Source organism: Eriocheir sinensis, unplaced genomic scaffold (assembly GCF_024679095.1).
Source record: "Eriocheir sinensis breed Jianghai 21 unplaced genomic scaffold, ASM2467909v1 Scaffold807, whole genome shotgun sequence".
NCBI classification, from domain to species: Eukaryota; Metazoa; Arthropoda; class Malacostraca; order Decapoda; family Varunidae; genus Eriocheir; species Eriocheir sinensis.
The window spans coordinates 167,507-182,912 of NW_026112173.1; the positions used below are offsets into that span (position 1 = coordinate 167,507).

General features: G+C 41.6%; 1 protein-coding gene across 3 annotated transcripts in view; it reads left to right on the plus strand.

The window, feature by feature from the left end:
- Positions 1-11,590, plus strand: part of LOC126994502 (neogenin-like) — a 29,264-nt gene extending 17,674 nt beyond the window's left edge. The window contains exons 10-11 of one of the 3 annotated variants that reach the window (XR_007749219.1): positions 3,652-3,902; positions 10,175-11,590. The gene's annotated coding sequence lies outside the window, so the exon portion shown is untranslated. Of the gene's footprint in view, positions 1-3,651; positions 3,903-10,174 lie in introns of those variants that run through there. The other 2 variants (XR_007749220.1, XR_007749223.1) reach the window with 2 other exon arrangements.
- Positions 11,591-15,406: the final 3,816 nt, after the last annotated feature.

Below are 15,406 nucleotides of genomic sequence, written 5' to 3' on the forward strand. Positions count from 1 at the left end.
AAAGAAAACCTGAAGACTCATTGAGTCTAGTAAGCCAGTCGCTGGTTTAAACAATATTTTTACCCTCTGTAATATTAAGTAGTATTAAGGTAGAATAAAATACATATAAGAAAGGCGACACCGTTTCATCACCCCATTTACGAACTCCTTTAAATACTCCTAAAGTACTAGAATTTTAAGTCAAGTGTCACTAGTACAAACAGTGTGTCGTCTCCCCTGTGTGACCCGGATTACGGGATACAACACGTGCCTTGATGGGCAGCCAATGCAAGTCTGTAAGTGCAGGTGTTATTCTCTCACGGGGGGGCAGACCCTTTGTTAGCCTTGCCTTAATGGGCAGCCAATGCAAGTCTATGAGTGCAGGTGTTATTCTCTCATGGGGCAGCAGACCCTTTGTTAGCCTTGCCTTGATGGGCAGCCAATGCAAGTCTGTGAGTGCAGGTGTTATTCTCTCACGGGGGGGCAGACCCTTTGTTAGCCTTGCAGCTCTGTTCATAACAAGTTGTAGTTTCTTCAGCAGATATTTAGGAAGGCCATAATAAAGTGAGTTACAATAATCCAGCTTTCTATTTACATGATTATATATAAGCATCTTCATAGTCTTATCATCCAGGTATTTCTTGACAAATGCAATATTTCTCAGATGGTAGCCTGCCGTTCTCACCACCTGATTGATCTGTTCTTTGAATGATAGAGTGCAGTCAAGTATCACACCTAAATCTTTGACTGACTTTTTTACAGTCCTAGTGTCATCTTTTATCCGAAGAGTGGAAACATCTAGCCTCCTGACATCCTTGTTCTTCCCCACAATCAAACATTCAGTTTTATCCTCATTCAGCTTCAGTTGCTTAGAATTCATCCATTTCCCGACATCATCCATAATTCTGCTCAGCTTATCTTCAGTGTTTTCCACATCACTCAGCGACAAATAGAACTGTGTATCATCAGCATACAGTTTAAAGTCAGCTTCATGCCTTCTTAGTAAAATGTGAAAGACCAATAGTATAAACACAGAATAAAATTGGACCCAGTACACTTCCCTGAGGGACTCCTCTTTGCAAAAGTTTATGAGTGGAGAACGATTTACCTATTTGCACACAGTAAGTTCTGTTCTCAAGGTAACTCCTCAGATAATCCAGCACACCACCCTCAAATCCAATATTCTTACAATCCCGAAGCAATAGACTGTGCTCCACCGTGTCAAACGCAGCACTCAAGTCTAACAAAATCAGAACACCACACTTCCCTTCATCCATAAGCACAAGCAAATTGTTTACCACCAAACAGAGAGTAGTTTCAGTTGAGTAAAGCCTCTTGTAGGCAGATTCATTATCCGGTAAAGCCTGCACCACTAGCAAATGCTCCATTAGCTGATTTAAGATCACATTTTCAAGTATCTTAGATAGAAACGTCAAGTTGGATACTGGTCTAAAGGAACTAAACACTGTGGGTCCAGTTTACCTTTAACGATAGGTTTCACGATCGCCGCTTTCTCACTCTCAGGGAAAGTCTTGTTTTCGATACTAGTGTTAACCATCACAGTCATAATATTTAAGAAATCACTAAAGTTTTCACTCTAATGATGTCACTTATCGGCAGGGATCGTAATCACAGTACGTCAGGTTCACCTGTGTATGATAGTTTTCACTACAGCCACATCCACTTGTTGAAAGCTTAACTTTATTTCAGGGACTGGAGTTTCCACAGCGGATCCATGGTAACCGCGGTCGCCTCTAAAGTTCATGCTAACTCTCTTAATTTTCTTGTCAAAAAAGTCTAAAAACTTATTTGCCAGCACTTCATCCGAGAAACCATCCGGAAGCTTGTTAACCTTTATGTTTCCAGTCAAACTACTGTCAAGCACCTTATATAATTTATTAATGTTCGGCCCTGCCTCCACAACCTTATTCCGATAGTATTCTCTTTTCCGTTTTATCACAAGCCGATTTTCTTTGTTTCTCGCCTCCTGGTATGCTCTTCTTGCCTCATCTGTTTTTTGCGTAAGCCACAGTCTTTCTTTTTCTTCTCTCTTTTTGCCCACAGTATTTCCACATTAAACCAAGGTGCATGATCTCTCGACACTATCTCCTTTTCACTCAGAGGACAGAGGCTGTTATACTCATCTTTAGCTAAACCATTATATAGCTTAACCAGGCAGGTAGCACAATTTCCACGTAACACCGAGCCATGCTCACAGATTTCACGACAATTAATAGTAATTTCCTGTATTACAGAGTTAATCAGTATTTCTGGTTGAAAATTCTTTCGCAATCTGAACGTAATCTTTTTTCTCTGCACTGCTTCCCTCACGTATGAAATTTCAAAGGTTACCAATTTATGCACCGGGGACATACAACATATTTCATCAACACCCCCCCCTTGCACTAGATCACCGTCTATATCGCTGAAAACCAAGTCTAGCACATGACCCCCTAAAGAAGTCATCTCGTTCACTTTATTAATCAGGTTGAAACTGTCCATCATCTCAATGAAGGCCATGGCAGAAGAATTTTCAGGATCATCAATCCATAGATCATTAAAGTCACCACAGATGAACACATTTGCACTCACCATATCCACAGACTCCAAAAATGTGCGAAAATCATCAATAAAGACCTCTGCTCTTGTATCCGGAGGTCCATACACTACAATAAAGGTGCATTTCCTTCTATCAATTTCACAGATGACTTGCACTAATTCAAAGGTATCCAACCTTTCTGATGCTTTTCTCCGAATCTTCTTAAAAGAATTTGAAAGAAAGATCCCAACACCACCACCCCTTCTTGTCTCCCTCGGGACATGTAGAAAGGTATGAGTACATGCAGCATGTACAATTGGAGTAGGCCTAGATCTGTACGTATGTCAAAACTGCCAGTCTGATTAGGCATTACAGTATTGCTTTAAATAGAATTTGTTTAAGTTTTTGAAAGGCATCCATAAGTGAACACTTTTGAGTATGAGACTATAAGGAAGTTGGTGTTTTAATTGTTTCATGTATCAATATTCAACAGAAAGGACATATTTTATCAAATTAATTGAATATTTAGTTCCATATATTTTTCATGAAAGTAGATGTTCCTTTTGTTACAAAAATTCAGAGGAAAGGGAAGCTGGTCTAATATTACTAGTCTAAAAGAAGGGGATACCTTTTGGAAAATTAATTAAATGTTTAGTTTTACATTCTGTTCATCAGGAGACACAAATATGACTGTGTTCCTAAATTTCACATCAAGAGAGATTTATAGGGTATAGTTTTCAAAAAGGGAATACATATCATATTTTTATAATGTGAAAAAACTATTTTCCTTATGTTTCTGTGAGTTTTATTATTGTAAGCCAGAGTGGGGTAGAAGGCCTACCCAGTGGGCGTTTTACCCCACATGCGGGATAAGAAGCCCCCTTATTATTTTTTTAAAATTGTCATTATAGAAAGGTGTAAATCATAATGAGTGGATATAATATATACCATAGATAGGCCTTAGCCTAAGCTTTCAACAGACTTTTTTTTTTAATTCTTTTGCAAAAAATGTGGCTACAACAGGCAATCTCTCTTAAGGGGGGCAACTTACCTCACTTTACCATATTACGAATTTGGGAAGAGTATTAAAAGGCAAGCATTTTGCACATCAATCAGTCTTTTCCAATTTGCAGGAGTCGCGTCACATCACAATGGGACCGAAAAAGGACGAGAAGGGACAAGACAAGAAGAAAAGATCTTCTGCTGCCTCTCCTGATGATGATGAGCAACAAGAAGACACTCAAGAACAACCTGCCAAGAAAGTGAAGGGACGATCCAAGAAGAGGTCATTGTCTGCTACCGGGGAGACACCCCCTCCTCCAGCCCTCTTGCGTCACCAATCCACTTGGACACAGGAGCCCCAACCTGGTCATGATGATGCTGGGTGTGTCTTTTGTTCAAAATCGGGAGCAAATTCTTGGAGGAGATTTGAAACTCGTAGTAGATCCGGAGTTATCGGTGGAGCTCGTCGTACATTGTAGTACTTCGTACTTACAAATCGGGACAGTTGGTGTTGTTCGTGATACTTTGTAGTACTTCGGCTCCAAAACTCGGCGTACTTCGGGAGAAAATCAGGGTGAAATTGTAGTACATCGTAGCACATCGTAGTACGTCATAGCACTTCGGGAAATAATTCGGTGTACTTCGGGGAATATGCCCTCGAGGTCAACCGAACGCCTCGAGATGAAAAGATAAACAAATTTTCGTAGTGATTTGGGGAAAACGCTGTCTCCCGAGGTACTACGATTTTTTTTTGTGATTTGGCGGTAGTTTGGTCGCTGATCTCTGTATTCTTTCCAACTTTCTAATTTCTTTCTTCAATGTAGGTGACCACACTAACGCTGCATATTCCAGTCTTGGACGTATCATCGATGTTATTAGTTTCTTCACCATTTCTTCGTTCAGATATGTAAATACTGCTTTTATGTTTCTAAGAAGATTGTATGTTTCCCCAGTTATCCAATTTATATGCTTTCCAAAGGATAACTTGTCTGTTATTGTTACTCCTAGATCCTTTTTCTTCTGTTTTTTTATGATTCTTTCGTTACTCAGAGAGTAGTTCCCCGATATTCGTCTGCTGCTCTTACCAAACTCCATCACACTACACTTCTCTGTATTGAATGTCATTTCCCATTTGCGTGACCATTCGCTTATTCTATCGAAATCCTGACTCAAGGCTACACAGTCTTCTTCATTAGCCACCCTCCTCATTAGTTTAGCATCATCAGCAAACATATTCATATAGCTTGTCACCCCTTCTGTCATGTCAATTATATATATTGCAAACATAATTGGAGCCAGCACTGATCCTTGGGGGACTCCACTGGTCACTTCCGCCCAGCTTGATTTATTGCTCTTGATTACTGTTCTCATTTCTCTCCGTTAAAAAGTCTATAATCCAACCCTTATATTTTGCATCATCCTGTAGGTTTCTCCAAATAACTTGTTTATGTGCTTTTCTGGGGATGGTGTGTCTTGCATCGTTACTCCCAAATCTTTTTTCTTCATGTACTAACTTTAAATTTTCTTCTCCCGTCCTGTATGTCTTCCTTGGTCTTTTTATACTTTTCCCCATTTCCATAACATGGCATTTGTTTGCATTAAACTCCATCTCCCATAATTGGCTCCATCTATACACTCTGTCCAGGTCTTTTTGCAGTTCTTCACAGTCTTCCTCCGTCTTCACTTTCCTTATTAATTTTGCATCGTCTGCAAAAAGGCTCATATAACTTTGTATAACCTTTGGCATATCATTTATATATATTATGAACATTATTGGTGTTTGTGTGTCATTTCAGGTAAAATATAAGTATCAGGTATATAAAAGAAACTACTATGCATTTCAGCGGTGGACAAACGGTGTTTTTTGCAGATATCTCCTAAACGAATCGTTGGATGAGTATGATATTTCAACACACTACCTTGAACATCCGTTCGTAATTTTTGGTTAACATACCACATTGCTATATATGTTATGTGAGGAGTTTACTCGTGAAAAATAACACAAAGCCGACGAGTCATGTTCACGCATTCGAATGAAAGTGTGCCCCCCCCCACACACCCACCCAAACCATTCCTAACCACTACTACGTCTCCCCCGTCTCGGAAGTCCCCCCCCCCCGCCTCTTTATCCCTCCTCTCCTCTTTGCTTCTCGCCTCCTCACTCCTGTGCCCCTCCCTACTTCTCCCACTACTGTATTTATACGCTGTCCTGCATCCACGGGGGCAACGTGACAACATTACTGCTAATGGGTGCGCCTCGGTACTGAATGATATATAGCCTGTGGCCCTGTCATAGCCTCGGTTTGTCGAGGGTTGCACCTCAGACCTCGGATAGATAGAGGGAGATACAGGTTAGATACGTTGCTTATCAAGCTATACGGCCATTAACAGCGGAATTAGCTATTGCTTTAACGGTCGTTTGACCCAGTCTGGTTTTCATGTCCACATATACCAGCAATTGTATTAGATAATATTATTAATGTATGATATGTATGTACATACTGACGTATGTAACTATTATACCTATACGTATGTAATTACAATAGGGAAAAAAAATCACAGGTGGAAGGCTGATGGTGTGAGTAGGGGGGGGGGGGGGGAAGAGGGTCATGTGATACTGGGGTAGAGAAGGAGTGGTCTGGGGGTTCTTCAGGGTGGTGGTGGTGGTGGTGGAGGGGTTAGACGAGTACCCCACACTCGTCCGATTCTGTGTAACACCTTTGATATGATGACTGGATTAGGCGTAATATCACTCAGTAAACTCCTCACATAACACATATAGCAATATGGTATGTTAACCAAAAATTACGAACGGATGTTCAAGGTAGTGTGCTGAAATATCATACTCATCCAACGATTAGTTTAGGAGATATCTGCAAAAAACACCGTTTGTCTGCCGCTGAAATGCATAGCATATATACATATATAGTAGTCCTCTTAGGTTTGTGTGGGTCATGTCACGTGTTTGTGGAGGTCATCTTAGGTCCCAAGGGTGAGGTGTGTGTGTCTGTCTGTCTGCAGTGCTTGTTCCAGAGCCTCAAGGGAAGTGCCGGCAGCCTGGAAGGGGTTTTGGGGCCCCTATTCAGAGTGCCTTAAAGTGTGTGTGTGTGTGTGTGTGTGTGTGTGTGTAATTCACCACGGCCTGATCACGAGTTGGACTGGCTTTCGCCAGCAGGTACCCTCACGACGTGAGTAAGTGCTCATTATTGTCGATCTCTGGGTACTGCCAAGATCTCACACACCACACAACCCATCCCCCTTGCTCAAGGGAGGACAGTAACCACTCCTAGTCAACGGAAAGAATCTGGCCTGAGCGGGGCTGGAACCGCTGCCTGTTTGGCCATGAAGACTTGCTGTGCAGCGCTCTACCGATTGAGCTACCGGAGCGGTGTGTGTGTGTGTGTGTGTGTGTGTGTGTGTGTGTGTGTGTGTGTGTGTGTGTGTGTGTGTGTCCACCTAGTTGCATTTACCTAGTTGTGACATATGGGAAAGGAGCTCGCGCTGTCCCGTCTCCATATCCGCTCCTATCCAACTTTTCCTAAAATCATGAATGTTTCTTGCACAAACCACCTCCTCCAGTCCATTCCACACCTCAATGCTTCTGTTTAGAAGCTAACCCTCAACTTCTTTCCATGTCCTCTCGTTTCTCTCTCCTCCACACACAGGTCCTCTCTGTCCAGATTCTCCACCCAGCTCACCCTGTACACCGCTATCAGGTCTCCCTTTCTCTTCTTCTCTCTCCAGGGTTGTGAGCCCCATGCTATTGAGTCTCTCCTCGTAAGTCCGATCCTTAAGTTCCGGTACTATCTCTGATCTCCATCCAAAGGCACAATGCATTCAAGCTAGAAATCGAGCAAATAGGGTACTGGGATTTATTTCAAGGAGTGTAACAGCAAGCGCCGAAGTCTTCCTCAAACTATATTTAGCATTAGTTAGACCTCATCTTGACTATGCGGTTCAGTTCTGGTCACCTTACTATAGAATGGATATCAAAATGTTAGAATCGGTGCAGAGGAGGATGACTAAGATGATTCAGGGGTTGAGAAACTTGCCATACGAGGAAAGACTCAAACAGTTAAACTTGTATTCTCTAGAAAGGCGAAGGGTGCGTGGAGACATGATCGAGGTTTATAAATGGATGAAGGGCTTTAATAAGGGAGACATTCATAAGTTTTTGTGGGTAAGAAAATTGGGTAGGACACGAAGTAATGGGTTTAAACTGGATAAATTCAGATTCAACAGGGACATAGGCAAAAATTGCTGTACAAACAGGGTGGTGGATGAGTGGAATAGGCTTAACAGTCATGTTATAAGTGCCAATACAATTGTCACATTCAAAAATAGATTGGATAAATTCATGGACAGTGATTATTAGGTGGGGTTAGATACACGGGAGCTACACAGGAGCTTAAGTTCAGGAGCTGCCTCAGGCCTACCGGCCTCTTGCAGACTCCAATGTTCTTATGTTCTTATGTTATCTTAGTTGCCATTCTCTGCACTCTTTCCAGCTTTCTTATATTCTTTTTTTCTTGAGGAGACCAGACCACTGCTGCATACTCCAGCCTTGGCCTTATCATTGTAACTATTATTTTCTTCATCATCTCTTCGTCCAAATACACAAATGCCGTCCTTATGTTCTTCAGCAAATTCATAGTTTGTCCCGTTATCCTGTTGATGTGTTTGTCCGGTGACATGTTCTCTGAGACAGTCACTCCCAAATCTTTTTCTTCCATTCCTCTGCATATTATCTCACCTCCCATCTTATAATCATATTCACATCTTCTACCACTCCTACCAGACTCTATTTTTTTACATTTCCCAAGGTTGAATTCCATCTGCCATGTACCGCTCCACTCCCATATTTTGTCCAGGTTCCTCTGCAATGCCTCACAGTCTTTCACGTCATTGACTCGTCTCAACAGCTTTGCATAATCTGCAAACAAACTCACATGGCTGGTCACTCCTTCCACCATATCATGTATATAAACAGCAAACATTATTGGTGCCAGCACCAAATTTTGTGTGACCCCACTCCTCACTGGACACCAGTTGGATACCTTGTCCTTGATTATTGTCCTCATTTCCCTGTTAGTTAGGAAGTCCTCCAGCCACTTAATCAGTCCATCACCCACTCCACCCCTATTTTTAATTTTCCAAATTAGTCTTCTGTATGGTACTTTGTCGAATGTCTTTTTCAAATCCAGGTACACTCCATCCCCCAGCCGTCTCTCTCTTGTATTAAATCTGTCACCCTTGAGTAGTAACACAACAAGTTGGTGACACGATCTCCCTCTCCTGAATCCAAACTGGCAATCCGAGATAAGTCTCTCACTTACCAAAAAATCCGACCACCTGTTCTTAACTAGCCTCTCACATATCTTCACAACCACACTAGTGAGTGATACCGGTCTGTAATTTAATGGGTCCTCTCTCTCTCCTCCTTTATAAATTGGTACTATGTTTGCTCTCTTCCAATCTTGTGGTACCCTTCCTTCACTCAGGGAGGTGCTCATTATGGAGTGCAGTTTCTGCAAGTTGCTCACTACATTCTTTCAGGATCCACCCTGATACTTCATCCGGCCCTGTCGCCTTTCTTACATCCAGCTTGTTCAAGCTTTCCTTGACCTCCTGCACCGTTAACTGTATCTCCTGCATAACCCTTCCTCTTTCCTGGCCCGGTGGTTGTACGAATTTGTCTTCCTTTGTGAAAACCTTTTGAAAGCTGTTGTTCCTCACTTCTGCCATCCCTGCTGGGGCTTCATATGTAGTTCCATCCATTTTCAGTTTATTGATTGTTTCTCAATTCTTTAATTTGCCGTTCACATGTCTATAAAATAATTTAGGTTGGTCTTTGCATTTGTCGATTATATCTTTTTCATATTTCCGTTTTTCTTCTCTTCTAATCTTTGTATATTCATTCCTTGCTTGTTTGAAATTGTTCCATGCGTTGATTCTTCCTCGTCTCCTCCATCCCTTCCAGGCTTCCTCCTTTCTTTTTCTATCTGCCTCACATCTTTTGTTAAACCACTCCTTTTTACCAACGTCCTTTTTGGTTACCTCAGGGACATATCTATTCTCGGCTTCTTTGTACAGCTTTAAAAACTCCTCCCACTTGTCTTGGGTACTTTTGGCTTTGTACAGCCCACTCCAATTTGCATTTTCAAAAAAAAAAGGGGTGTGTGTGTGTGTGTGTGTGTGTGTGTGTGTGTGTGTGTGTGTGTGTGTGTGTGTGTGTTTAAACCCTTCAAACTATAGCCTTTCATCTCTGTAATAATATTTATCTATGTTTTTATATATATATATATATATATATATATATATATATATATATATATATATATATAGATATATATATATATATATATATATATATATATATATATGAAAATCAGGGTAGAAAAAGATCACAATTTCCCTTATAATGATAATCTTTTTTATGCTTTTTAATATTTGTCCTGTAATAGATTAAGTCACATAATTTAAATCAAAGCAACTCTGATATATGTCTGCCTTTTTATGTGTTTACAAATTCCATCATTTAGTAATTATTTACTTGCATTTCTTGGCTTTTAGAAATGCGTATCATCACTTTGCTTATTCCAGCCATCCATCTTGTTTCTTTCATAACTTACCAAGTCCTTCCTCGCTCTCCAGGCCTCAGCATCACCAGACCTTGGGAGCAGCAGCCCAGTGCCAACACCAGGCCACAGGACCCCAGGCTGCCCAGCCCACTGCCAGTGCCGGGGATCTTCAGACCCATCTCCAGCCTTAGGGAATGGAGGGCGGAGGGCTGCAGTGGCGGTGGCGGCTATAGTAATGTGTCAGCAGTATTTTTTTTCTGCCTCTCGGTGTGGTAGTCTTTCTTGGTGGTGGGTCCCGTTGGCCAGCGCCAGCTCTCTATAGTGCAGGGAAGTGTTTATAGTGGCGCCACCTTGCCTGGCTCACCTTTGATCCCCTCTTTTAGAGAGAGAATCTTGAGTCTGGGTTGACAGGCATCCACCAGGACAGCATGTGGGTATGTCCTAGCCTACAGCAGCGGCAGCCTTTGGTCAGTGGCCTGGTGGTGGGCCCGCGGTGTTTTCAGTGGCAGGGTTGTAATTCCTGGGGCTGGATAGAGATTCCCAAATATCTTCTGCATCGGCCTCAAAATGCCCCGAAGAGTGCTGGGTTTTCAAAAATTTCCCCCCACCTGAGGATGCCTTCTAGACCCCAAAAATATCTGCCAAAATTAGTCCTGAGTGGTGGTGGTGGTGTTGAAAGTGTTAATGACAGTGATGAGAAGCATTGTTAGGGGTGCTGGTGTGTAGTGATGAAGTGGTGGTGATGTCAGTCTGTGGTGGTGTTGAAAACTAGCCTCTTTTAAACGGTGATGAGTGGTGGTGAACGGTGTTTACTGTACTGGTGGTGATGAAAATTGATGTTGTTGGCCTTTGTGGAGGTGTTGATGGCAGTGGTGATGAAATATAGGCATTTTTAGAGGTTCTGGTGTTGATGGTGGAGGTACTTGTGTTGGTGGTGATGAAAATTGGTGTTATAGCCCTGGTGGTGATCTCTATACCTAATGGTGTTATAAATATGCATCTTTAGTGGTGTGGCAGTGTTGAAGGCAGTGGTGATGAAAAATTGGTGTCTAGTGGTGTTGTGTGGTGGTGAAACATGCATCAACACCATTTTTGTCCATTCCAAAATTTCATGTCTATCTATTGCAGTTCATTTTTATTTTTATTACTTCAACAGTAAATTAGAATGCTCAAGGTAATGGAAAGGAATGAAGAAAGTGAGAGACAGGAGAGGATAAAAATAGCTTAATCTATCTATCCCACTCTACTCTGCAAGGTGTACAATAGGGAACATAGTCTTTCATTACACCCAGTCCTTCAGCTCTTAGGGATGGCCCCAGAGTCCAGTCTTAGCAGTTAAGTCCCCTAAGTCTTGTTCATGTTATTTTGGTGCCAGTGAGTGCCTGCTTACAGTGCCAAAGTGACCCTTTCTGTCCCTTCCCTTCCTAGCTCATGGGAAGGTTGGTGAGAGAGAGAGAGAGAGAGAGAGAGAGAGAGAGAGAGAGAGAGAGAGAGAGAGAGAGAGAGAGAGAGAGAGAGAGAGAGAGAGAGAGAGAGAGAATCAAATAAACATTAGAGTAAACGAAAATGGAAAAAAAGGGAGAGAGAGGGGGGAGGGGTCGTTCATTATCATGGCTATTATTATTATTATTAAGGGAGTCTAGTTGGTCATTATTAGCATTTCCTATCTCCCATTTCCTTATATTTATAAAGTTTGTATTTATTTTGCAGATTTGAGTCAACAGGAGGAAGAAGAAGAAGGAGGAGGAGGAAGTGATAATAAGAGGAATACCAAAAGAAGAACAAGAATTTGAACAGTAGTAATAGTATTTGACTCTACACATTCTCCCTCCCTCTCTCTCTCTCTCACACACACACACACACACACACAGAGAAAACATTTGAAAATTCCTTATTTCTAATGTTTATTAATTTACATTCTTACATCAATTTCCAAGTCAGTCTCAATAGTACATACAACACGAACATATACATACATACATAAGTGTTTTCTCCTCCCTATCTTTTTATACTCCAGTTAGGTTCCTTCTTCTTGTGCTCAGTTCATTGTATTCCTTCTTTCCTGTTCTATTTCTTCCCTCTCTGTCTCTTCCCTCTCTCCCTCTCCATTCCTTCCTCATATCTGCTTCCTTTCCATTCTATATTTCTATCTCTTCATTAGGTTTTTATCCATTTTTCTTTCATTACACACACACATATATTTGAGGCATTTGGAAGGGAGGGGACGTAAGGGAAAGGCCCATTGTGTTCTAGTCTGCACTGGGCAAGGAAGGTCCGGCTATTCTATGCATTCCGAGAAACAAGTTGCAAGGGAAAAGCGACCTTGTGTTGGGTGTACCAAGAGTTGCTTTCCCCTTGTAACTTGTGTTTTGTTCCTCCTGGGATGTGTAGGATAGCCAGACTTTCCCTTCCCAGTACAAACTAGAAAAAAATAGGACTGTTCCTTATGTCCCTCCTCCTCTGAAAGCCTCAAATATACAGTTACAGATAACTGTACTTTACACATTAACCTTGTATATATTTCCTTTTTCTCATCTCTGTTTAACTTCCTTATTTATCACTCAAGTTCTTTCTCCCTCCCTTTCATCATATTTCTTCATCTGTTTACCTGTCTACTCCTTCCTTGGGCTACCAGTGTCTCTCTCTCTCTCTCTCTCTCTCTCTCTCTCTCTCTCTCTCTCTCTCTCTCTCTCTCTCTCTCTCTCTCTCTCTCTCTCTCTCTCTCTCTCTCTCTCTCTCTCTCTCTCTCTCTCGCGAATTGGTTGAGCAACAGACAACAAAGAGTAGTGATTGACGGATTTAACTCAGAGTGGGCGCCTGTCACTAGTGGCGTCCCTCAGGGCTCGGTCCTTGGCCCAGTGCTCTTCATTATTTACATCAACGACGTGGATGTTGGACTCAATAACCGCATTAGTAAATTTGCAGACGACACAAAGATTGGCAACTCGGTTCTCACTGACGAAGACAGGCAAAGCCTCCAAGAGGATTTGCACAAAATTTCAGCTTGGTCGGATAGATGGGAGATGCCCTTTAACGTAGACAAGTGCCAGGTCCTTCAAGTTGGAACGAGGAATAAGAAGTTCGAATACGAAATGCGCGGCGTTAAACTCAAAAGCGTTCAATGCGTCAAAGACTTGGGGGTCAAAATCTCGTCAAACCTCAAATTCTCACAGCAATGCATCGATGCAGCAAATAAAGCGAACAGAATGTTGGGATTCATTAAAAGAAACTTTGTATTCAAGAATAAAGATGTAATACTACAGCTCTACAACAGTTTAGTCAGACCCCACTTGGAATATTCGGTACAGTTTTGGTCTCCCACCATGCAAAGGATATTGCTAAATTAGAAGGTGTTCAGCGTCGGGCAACGAAAATGATCCCTTCCTTGCGCAACAAATCCTACGAAGAAAGACTTTCTACCTTAACATGTTCTCTTGAGAAACGTCGCCTGAGGAAAACTGATCGAATTTTTTAAAATACTTAATGTTTTCACGAATGTAGACAGATCAACATTGTTTATGATCGATGACACTTTGCGCACGAGGAACAATGGCGTAAAACTCAGATGTAGACAAGTAAATTCAGACTGTACCAAATTTTTCTTCACCAACGTTGTAGTGCGAGAATGGAATAAGCTTCCACCGTCAGTGGTCCAGTGTAACACGATTGACTCCTTCAAAAATAAGCTCGACCGTCACTTCCTTCAACTTAATATCAACTAGAGTAGAAATGCAACGTTTTGGAGTCTTCTGATTAATGTAAAATCAGTTAGGTTTAAGGACAGACCACCAAGTCTGGACCATGGAGTCTGTGGGGTCTGAGTTTCTAGGGAAATCTCTGTAAATCTCTCTCTCTCTCTCTCTCTCTCTCTCTCTCTCTCGTGGCATTACCGTCACAAGGATTTGAATGTATTTTTTCTTAATTATGTCAGCTTATCGTAGCATACATTCCCTCACGATATAATCTAAATATAATTGTGAAACTACGTACACATCCCAAAACATGAGGGAAACTCAATAATAAGAAGAGCATTTTTTTTAGCAATACTAAAAAATATATGCCGCATTTCTTTATATGCTTATCAATATCTTATCCATAATAAGTTAACTGGTCTTTCATAAGTTATAATACTAAGATTAAATGTGTATACATATTTGCTGATCATATTTGCCATGGTTTTACTTATATTAGAACATATCTACATCGATGGCTAGGAGACACGGCAATGCCGTACAAGGGGACCCCTACGCTGAACCCCCCCACACCCGCACGTTAAGCTGAGCCAGACGATACCAAATCACACACAGATGCTGCTCACTGCCTTCATACCACAGCTCTGAGGTCACTGGCTAGGTCTGAGGTTACTGAGTGCATTCTGAAGCCCCTGATGCAAAGAAACAATCTATGCGTGTGTTCTGCTTGAATGTTTTAATGGAAGGAGGAGCTCATGCACCTGACACCACCTCAGCACAACAGTACACAGGACTCTTAACACTAGCTCTGTGTGGTTTATATTCTTTCCCCTGTGTTGTTATAGCTTCATATAAATCCCTCTATGATGGAGTTGATGTTGTGGAAAGTCAACACTAACAGCTCCTTCCTAGCTAGAAATCGAGCAAATAGGGTACTGGATTTATTTCAAGGAGCATAAGAAACAGAAGTGCCAGTCTTCCTCAAACTATATTTAGCATTAGTTAGACCTCATCTTGACTATGCGGTTCAGTTCTGGTCACCTTACAATAGAATGGATATCAAAATGTTAGAATCGGTGCAGAGGAGGATGACTAAGATGATTCAGGGGTTGAGAAACTTGTCTTACGAGGAAAGACTCAAGCAGTTAAACTTGCATCCTCTAGAAAGGCGAAGGGTGCGTGGAGACATGATCGAGGTTTATAAATGGATGAAGGGCTTTAATAAGGGAGACATTCATAAGGTTTTGTTGGTAAGAGAACCGGGTAGGACACGAAGTATCGTGTTTAAACTGGATAAATTCAGATTCAACAAGGACATAGGCAAAAATTGGTTTACAAACAGGGTGGTGGATGAGTGGAATAGGCTTAGCAGTCATGTGGTGAGTGAGAATACAATTGTCACATTCAAAAATAGATTAGATAAATTCATTGACAGCGATATTAGGTGGGGTTAGATACACCAGAGCTACACGGGAGCTTAGGTTCAGAGGAGCTGCCTCGTACAGGCCTACCGGCCTCTTGCAGACTCCTATGTTCTTATGTTCTTATGTTCCCACACAAACAAGGTCTTGGTGTTTCCTTCCCCTTTGTTTACATAGCTCAGGTTTTACTCA